The 9,394-nt window shown below is 41.3% G+C and overlaps 2 non-coding genes and 2 pseudogenes across 2 annotated transcripts; all 4 read right to left on the bottom strand.

Moving 5' to 3' along the window:
* Positions 1 to 5,585: 5,585 nt before the first annotated feature.
* Positions 5,586 to 5,704, bottom strand: LOC121236328. The gene has a single exon (XR_005934744.1). It is a non-coding gene; the product is annotated as a 5S ribosomal RNA (ribosomal RNA).
* Positions 5,705 to 5,894: 190 nt separating this feature from the next.
* Positions 5,895 to 6,013, bottom strand: LOC121236301 (annotated as a pseudogene).
* Positions 6,014 to 6,204: 191 nt separating this feature from the next.
* Positions 6,205 to 6,323, bottom strand: LOC121236274. Its single transcript, XR_005934711.1, has one exon. It is a non-coding gene; the product is annotated as a 5S ribosomal RNA (ribosomal RNA).
* A 190-nt stretch (positions 6,324 to 6,513) lies between these two features.
* Positions 6,514 to 6,632, bottom strand: LOC121236300 (annotated as a pseudogene).
* Between the last annotated feature and the right edge of the window lie 2,762 nt (positions 6,633 to 9,394).

Below are 9,394 nucleotides of genomic sequence, written 5' to 3' on the forward strand. Positions count from 1 at the left end.
CACATTCATGTGATAAGTTGGGACTGGTTGCGCCACTGCCTTTAACAAAACTTCTTTTCCAGAAGGTGAAAGGAAATGATTTTTCCAGTTACTGATTTTGTTCCAAACTCTGTCCTTTATACCTCTAAAAGTATTGTATTGGGATTTCCCCACCATCACAGGTAAACCCAAGTATTTCTAGCAGCTGTTTTGAATCCCTACCCCCACATCCATCCTAATCATTCTCCTCATATCATCCTTAGTATTTGAACTGAAGAATAAAGAAGTTTTTTGCCTATTTAAACATTGCCCAGAAGTCCTCTCATAGATATCAAGCAACTCTTTCATCTCCATCCATTCCTGCCAAGAGGATTGACCAAACACCAAACAATGATCTGCAAAGAGCAGATGTGTTACCCTTATCCCACCTTTAGCAACTGAGACTCCTCTTAAATCCCCTTTACTTTGAGCATGGTTTATAAGGGTACTCAATTTCTCTGCACACAAAAGGAATAGGTAGGGAGATAGAGGGTCTCCCTGCCTTAAGCCTCGAGTTGGAACAAAAGTGTTACCAGGTTTCCCATTCATCAAAATAGCATATGAAACTGATTGCACACATTGCATGATAAGGGCCACCCATTTTCCACCAAAACCCATTTTCACCATAACAGCCCTTAAGAAACCCCATTCAACTCTATCATATGCTTTTGAGATATCGAGCTTCAAGGCCATACTCCCCTTCTTTCCCTTCTTCTTAAGTTTCATGGAGTGGAGTATCTCATAAGCTGCAATTATGTTATCTGTGATCAGCCTCCAAAGTATAAAGACACTCTGACTTAGAGAAATAACTTGATTCAGCACTCCCTTGAGTCTGTTGGCTAGTGTCTTTGCAATGATTTTATATAACACATTGCAAAGACTAATAGGCCTGAAATCCCCAACATTAGTAGGCTCCTTAATCTTTGGGATCAAAACCACATGAGTGTGATTCATAGACAGCTGATTCCCGTCCCCTTTCAGAAAACTAAGCACAACCTCTATCACTTCCTCCCCTACAACCTTCCAATAATTTTGATAAAAAGCTGCCCCAAAACCATCTGGGCTAGGGGATTTCAAAGGGCCAATCTGCTTCATAGCTACTTCCACTTCTTCTCTAGTAAATGCTCTTTGCAGACCCTCATTCATTTCAGCTGTAATACAACATTTCATTGCACCCAAACAAGTTTCAATGGCCTCACTCGATGGGGAAGTTGACTGGTATACCTGTTGGTAATGATTGTAGAAGACCCCTTCAATTTCCTCTTGTTCTTCCCATAGCCTACCATTTGAATCCACCACATGTTTAATCAAGTTTCTTTTCCTTCTTTGTGAGGCACAAGCATGAAAAAACTTGGTGTTTTTATCACCAAGTTTATACCAGTTTTTTTTTGCCCTTTGTCTCCATTTTAGGTCCTCTTGAGCTAATAAGATCCCCATCTGTTTTTGGAGCCCCTTAATCCTCTCAACATTGTCTGGCCCCTCCTTGTCCTGTAGTAGCTTAATTTCCTCAAACAATTTCCCTAACTCCTTTCCTCTATTTTTTTCCTTATCTTTAACCCACACCTTTAATCTCCCACAACAATTTTTTAAGAGGCCTTGCACCTTACTCAATGGATCATAGTTGGGACCCTATGAACACCAACCCCCCCTCACCACCTCCTCACACTCCTCATCTCTTATCCAAGAAGCTTCAAAAAAGAAACTTCTTTCCCTCCTACCAGCCACAAATGGTGTTTCCCTAGCCTCAAGTACAATAGGTCTGTGACCAGAGCAAATAGCACTCAAGTTTTTAACCTTCACCCTTTTAAACATGTCCTTCATCTATGATTGGCAACAAATCTGTCCAATCTCTCCTTGGTAAAGGTATGGTCCCCATGCTTATTACTCCATGTAAAAGGGCATCCTATATATCCCAAATCAGAAAGGTTTTTTTCAGCTAACATCTCTCTGAACATACCCATTCTTTTCTCATCTTTCAATTTTCCCCCATTTTTCTCTTCTTGCCTTAATATCTCAATAAAGTCCTCTCCAATGCACCAAGCCTCATCTGTTTTAGGACCCAATGAAGCTAATAACTCCCATGACAGCTTCCTTTTCGAGGCATCAAGATGCCTATAGAACCCCGTAAAGTTCCAATTATTTTTACCTCTCTCTCCTCTAATAATACTGCTTATATGCCATTGAGAGTAATGTAAAATTTCTAGGTCAATACCTCTACCCCAAAACAATGCTAAACCCCTAGTTTTTCCAATAGGTTCCACTAATAAACAACCCTCCATCTCCAATCTTCTTTTCAAACACTCCACCCTTCTTGCCTTAATCATTACCTCCATTAGAAACACTACACTGGGCTTATTAACCTTTACAAGACTGCAAAGGTATTGAACTGTTCGAGGGTTGCCCAACCCTCGACAGTTCTAGCTTAGGCAATTCATAATGATTGGCGGGGCTGACTAGCAGCCTCTGCCATAACTTCAATATCAACTAATTCCATTCTTCCCATGCTCTTTATTTTTTTCCTCCCCTCATTAGGATCCATCATTTCTTCATGCATTCTTTTGGACAAGATTGATTGACCCACCCCCCTAATTCCCTCCCCTCTTGCTCTCCTTTTCCAACACCTTCCCCCTCCTCTCCCCCTCACCACCAACCCCTCTTCATTTCCTCTTGTTTCTTGCACCACCAGTATTTCCCCATTAGTTCCCTCATAGTTAGTCAGGTTATCAACTATTGGGGTATACATAGCAGCCACTTGATTACAAACCTCCCCCTCCTTTGTGCCTTCCTCAATTCCCATGTTATGACTCCCCTCTCTGCCCTTTTCTGACCCCCTTTCCACCTCACTCTGAATTTTTTCAATCCCAACTGTTTGGGTTCCCTCACTCTCCTCATTGTTTTCAGGTATGACACTTTCCTCTTCCTCCACCTTCATCTCTCTTCTCACCTCCTCTATTCGACCCCTCCCCATCATTTTTGCTCTTAACCAGGGTCCAAATTGGCCTGGCCCCCCTTTTTCATTCAAACACCCATCTGTCCCGTGCACTATGCAACCACATTTCAGACATATCCTGGGTAATTTCTCATATTGGAAAGGAATCCACATTTTCTTCCCTTGTAGATTAATAGTTCTCTCTCTTCCTAAACTCTTCCTAATATCCAATACTACCTTCACCCTCAGACACTTCCCCCATGCTACCTCCCCCTCATGAACTTCCACCTCAGTTACTCTCCCCATGGACTCCCCCAACTTCTCCCCCATTCTGCGATTCATACAGTCCAAAAGGAGATTGAACATTTGAATCCAAAACCCCTGTTTAAAGAAATCCATCGAGTGGATTTGAGATTTCCCCTCGTACGACATTAAGGCAAACAGATGGTTGTCAAACAACCATGGGCAACCCTTCATCACCTTCGCCCTATCTCTACGATTCGCAAACGCGATCACAAAACAATTATTGCCCAACTCTCGAAAAGTCAGAGGTATACATACCTTTCATATCTTCTCCATGGTGCTCCTAATGACCTCATTTCCTATTTTGTGTTCTGCAAAAATCTTCCCCAGTAGGCTCCTCCCCCCAAATTCTTCACATCTTCATTATCATTTGGGGAAATCTCGATAGGCTCGCATTCCTCTTCAGCTAATTTCAACTTCTCCCAAATGTCCTCTAGACCTTCCATACTCAACCCTCTGTGTACCTCAGTAAACAGATACTATCGCAGTCTCCCCACCAGAGTGAAGAAAACCTGACCTAACACCACCTAGACCATTCTCCCTCTAATCGCTTCTAGGCAAATGACGAGAGAGAAAACGGTTAGAGGAGAATTTTATCAAGAACATGAGATGCAATTGGTGAGGGAGAGAATGGGAAAATAAGTAAGATTTCTAATGTGTGGGATTTAATACATTTTGGAGCCTTAACAATATGGTTTTTGTGACATTCAATATTTCTTTTTATCAGTGCATGATGTTTCTTTGTAGATGTTTGAAACGCTTCACGTACGGATGTTCTTATCCTTGAAAGTTCAAAACAGACTATTTGATCAAGAAGGTATGGATTATATAACGCTCTTGTCAGCTTTACTCCTTTGATAACTTTATATTTCGTTATCTACAGTGTAAAAAAGCCTGATTGAACTTTTTAGTATTAGAACTAATTCCTATTTACATGTTTATGCCGTCTGAATAGTTTTTATTCTAGTTGCAGTTTTCTAGTTCTTCATAAAATCCCCTTCATTACTATATATGTTCATAGGGTTTGACCTTTTTCCAAACTACTCCAAAGGTTGAAAAAGTTTCGAAAGGATCTTTGAGGTAATGCTCATATATTAAATTGATCACTCTGTCCAAATTCCATTAATTCATCCACAAAAACTTATGAAGTGGCAATAATTTTCCATGTTATGACGAATCACGTACCAACATGTCACCTACACTTGCAATTTTAAATACAAAAGAACACAGTCAACATATTACACTAACCTAAAATAAGAAAACTATAAAGTGGAAATCGACTTGATTAGAAAATGAAAACAAAAAAAGGATTTAAAACTATCAATAAAACATCATAAATCTTTTCTTTTAAAAAAAATCAAACTAATATAAATTATAAACTAAAGTTAGAAAAACTTTAAAAAGTTAAATAATTAAAACTTAATATTAGACAAACAAGCGGATGGATCATTTTAATGTATAGATGTTACTTTAGGGATCTTCTATGAATGAACTTGAGGTAGCAGCTTGGAAAAAGGTCAAAATGTTACTTTAGGGATCTTCTATGATGCGGACTGCATTTGTGGGTATTGGACTGCCTACAATTTTCTAGCAGTGCATAAAATAATGGAAACATATTGTCTCAAATGAAGAAGCGATGGACATAATAAACATATTGTTTATGTTTAATATAACATAAAATTTTAATCTTAAACATAAACATTAATCTTAAACACATATATATATATATATATAATAGACATTATTAACTAACATTTTTGGCATAATAAATTATAATATATATTTTTTGTAAATACATTTTTACACATTTGAACATATATACTCATATAAAAAGTTTAGAACTTATATAAACTTTAAATTCAATACTATATTAGTATGTGTTAATTATTATAAAATAATGTACTTATACTATAATATAAATAGAATAATAGTTTGGTATATGTAAACATCATATTACTACTAATATAGATAATTCGTAAAACCAGACCGGACCGAAACCAAAATTTTTTTTCGGAAGTTTTGGTTTCAGTAGTGAATTGATCTGGTATCGGTTTTTAAATTTTCAAAACTTGTGTATACTAGTTCAGTTCTAAAAAATGCAAAAAATTGGACCGATCAGTTACACCCCTAGCCGCAAGTCTTTCCTGAGGACCGATTAGCACGAAGGCTACGATTGTAATCGAAGCGGACTCAAGAGAGGCTCTGTTGAGGCTGCAAATCGTCATGAGATAGACTCGAGGGAGGGCTGAGTGAGGCCACCAATTTGCTTAAGACAAACTTGGAGTGGACTTGGGTTTTAGTGACTACGTTTCTCCCAAGGTAAAAGCAAAAATGAGGGGTGCAACACGTGGACTTCTCAGGAGGTCACCCATCCTAGTACTACTCTCGCCCAAGCACGCTTAACTGTGGAGTTCTGATGGGATCCGGTACATTAGTGCTTGTATGATCTCACTCATTAGGCCTCTTATCGAAAATTCATATAATCCTAGTACGACCTACTAGCTTCCTTCCGATCCCAATGCAAACCGGCGATCTGTTCGACACCGATTGCTACGTGATGGGCTAGGAGCGATTTTCCTAAAAATCCACTCCCGAGTGGTCATTCTTGTTAATTCCTCTTGCAAGCTGGTAAAAACAAAAACGAGGGGTGGAACACGAGGACTTCCCCGGAGGTCACCCATCGTAGTACTACTCTCGCCCAAGCACGCTTAACTGCTTAGTTTTGATGGGATCTGGTGCATTAGTGCTGGTATAATCACACTCATTAGATATCTTATCGAAAATTCATATAATTCTAGTACGACCATACTAGCTTCCTTCTGATCCCGATGCGAATCGGAGATCTGATCGACACGCATAGCTACGTGATGGGCTGGGAGCGATTTTCCAAAAAATCCAATCCCGAGTGATCGTTCTTTTTAATTCCTCTCACAAGACGGTAAAAACAAAAATGAGGGGTGGAACACGAGGACTTCCTAGGAGGTCACCCATCGTAGTACTACTCTCGCCCAAGCACGCTTAACTGCGGAGTTTTGATGGGTTCTGGTGCATTAGTGCTGGTATGATCACACTCATTAGACATATTATCGAAAATTCATATAATCCTAGTACGACCTACTAGCTTCCTTCTGATCCCAATGCGAATTGGAGATCTGATCAACACGCATAGCTACGTTATGGGCTGGGAGCGATTTTCCAAAAAATCCAATCCCGAGTGGTCGTTCTTTTTAATTCCTCTCGCAAGACGGTAAAAACAAAAACAAGGGGAGCAACACGAGGACTTCCCAGGAGGTCACCCATCCTATTACTACTATTGCCTAGGCACGCTTAACGGCGGAGTTCTGATGAGATCCGGTACATCAGTGCTGGTATGATCGCACCCATTAGACTTCTTATCGAAAATTCATATAATCCTAGTACGACCTACTAGCTTCCTTTCGATCCCAATGCGAATCGGCGATCTGATTGACACGCATAGTTACACGATGGGCTGGGAGCGATTTTCCTAAAAATCTACTCTCGAGTGGTCATTCTTGTTAATTCCTCTCGCAAGACAGTAAAAACAAAAACGATAGGTGCAACACGAGGAGTGAGGACTCATAAAGTCAAATGAGATCTCAAGGAATGAATTTTGTAGTCTTCTAGAGGCAAACTCGAGGGAGGACCAAGCACAACCTAAATTCGCTCGAGATAAATTTGAGGGATATAGTTCACAAAGGGTCGTAGCAATTCCAAGGTAGATTCATGAGGTTGCAAGTCATCCCAACTCAGACCCGAGAGGAAACTGGGGCTATGGAGGGTCATTGCCATCCCGATGGGGACTCAAATGAAAGTTTGGGTTAGAAGTCTGCAATCATTTTGAGGCAGAATAGAGTAATGAGGTCCGAGAAAAACTTGAGGGGAGAAGAGGTGTAGATGACCCTGATCTTCCTCAAGCAAGTGAGAGAGGATGAGGTGACACCCAAGTAGAACTTGTCAAGACTGTACATTAAAGCAAGATCGCCAAAGCAACATGCTTTCCTTGAGCTTTTGTTGTTTGCTCGATAGGCGAGGTGTTAAGGAACAAAATTGGAAGCATAGAGGGATACTCACCATGCAAACAGGACCTTGGAACGGGTGCTCGCCATTACCTATAGTGCCTGGTTGGGGAAGGTCCATGGCATGCTTAATATAAAAACAAGGTATAAAATAAAGCCTACCTCTGCCCACAAGTTCTGAAAAAAAATAAAAAATTAGTTTTACATATTTGAATTTTTATTTTCAAATTTTTCTATGCAAAATAGTTTTGTTGACACCCTCTTTGCTCATATGGAAAATTGGGGGAAGTCTGATCGACAATATCCTTGGGAATATTCCAAACTTATGAGCTATATACCCCCTCAATTTTATCTTGGGGCGAATTGAGACTGCGCCCAGTCTTTCCTTGAGTTTGCCTCTAGAATACCGCAAACTTAATTGCTTGAGTTTCCATTTGACTTTAGCTCAGGATGACTTGCAACCTCACTTGGTCCTCCCTCGAGTCTGCATTGGAATGAACATGGCCCACTAAAACCCAAGTCTACTCTGAGTTTGTCTTAGGAAGACTTGCGAGCTGGCTCACTCCTCCCTCGAGTTGGTCTCATGAGGATCATGCCTTCCAGAGCCTAATTTACCACTCAAGTTTTCCACAAGGCAATTTGCATCCTGAATGGATCCTTCGCTCAAATCCACTTCATTACGATTGTGGTCTTCATCAGTCCATGTGCCTCAGGTTTTCCTCAGGGTGACTTGCGGGATCCCCGAATCAGCCTTCCAATTTGCCTTGAGATGATAATGGCCCCACAATCTGTCCCTTTTTGAGTTTGCCTTGGGACAACTTGCAGTCTTACCTAGTCCTCCATCTAGTTGTCATCAAGACAACCGCGATGTTCCAATCCCCCCCCAACCAATTAGCCTCAGGGCAACTTGGAGCCTCATTCAGTCCTCCCTTGAGTCTGCTTTGACATGACCATGACCCTCCCAAAACCCAAGCCCTCGGGGTGACTTATGAGTGCGCTTGGTCCTCGCTCGAGTTAGCCTAGAGAAACCCAAGACCACATCGCCTGAGTTCCCACTCAAATTTTCCACAAGGCAACTTGTGAGGCCTTTGAGAATGCATCGGAAGGACCATGCACTAGCCGAAATCCCCCATTAAGCAGCGCAGGACAAATACTGTATAACTCCAACAAAGTCAAAAAGATCGAATTTCAAAGTCAGAGTTGGGATGTTTTAAAATGTTGGAGTCTAGAAACCAACATGCTTTGACTCCGACTCCAACTTGGCGCCTTTGAGTATGCATCAGAAGGACAGTGCAATAGCTGAAATCCCCCGTTAAGCAACGCAGGACAAATACTCCATAACTTCGACAAATTCAAAAAGATCGAATTTCAAAGTCGGAGTTGGGATGTTTTAAAATGTCGGAATCTAGAAACCAGCATGCTTTGACTTCGACTCCGACTCTGACTCCGACATTTAAAAGAAAGATAAAAAAAAAAGTTGTTTTGCATCTAAAATTGTACAAAACTATAAGTTATTTAATGAAACAATATGAGGGGAGTAATCACCAAGGCCAGGCCAGGGGGAGAAGGCCCGGTCTGCAGGGCCCTAGGACAATGCCTAGGCTGGGTTGAGTCGGCCAGGAAAAGGAGCAATCGGGCAGAGCAAGCCGAAAAAAGGATGGAAGGCAGGGCAGGACAGTCTGACACCACTACTAGTCGACAATCAGGGATGTCTATCATTCGGATGGTGTAGAAGGATGGACACGCCATGACAAGAGCCATGCCTCACTTAATGCATCCTAGGACTCAGCATGCCACGACCTGCCTTCTGATGTGACAGTAACAGCTGTAACACAGTATGCAGTTGCCAAGGACACCTGACCCCAGTACGGAGCTGCACACCTACTACCTCCACCTAAAGAACCTCTCCAGCTAGGTATAAATACCCTATCTCTCAGGGAAGGTGCTCAGACTCTTTTATACTTCAACTTACGTTCTCTCTTTCTCTCGATTCAAATAACTAACTTGCATCGGAGCTTCCATGGCCCCAAGCCCCCCATTCTCCTTGTCAATAGGAACTAAACCGAGCCCAGTAGTGTGGAATTGCCCAGGTCGTAAAACACGACAT

This window comes from Juglans microcarpa x Juglans regia, chromosome 6D (genome assembly GCF_004785595.1).
Source record: "Juglans microcarpa x Juglans regia isolate MS1-56 chromosome 6D, Jm3101_v1.0, whole genome shotgun sequence".
Lineage (NCBI taxonomy): Eukaryota > Viridiplantae > Streptophyta > Magnoliopsida > Fagales > Juglandaceae > Juglans > Juglans microcarpa x Juglans regia.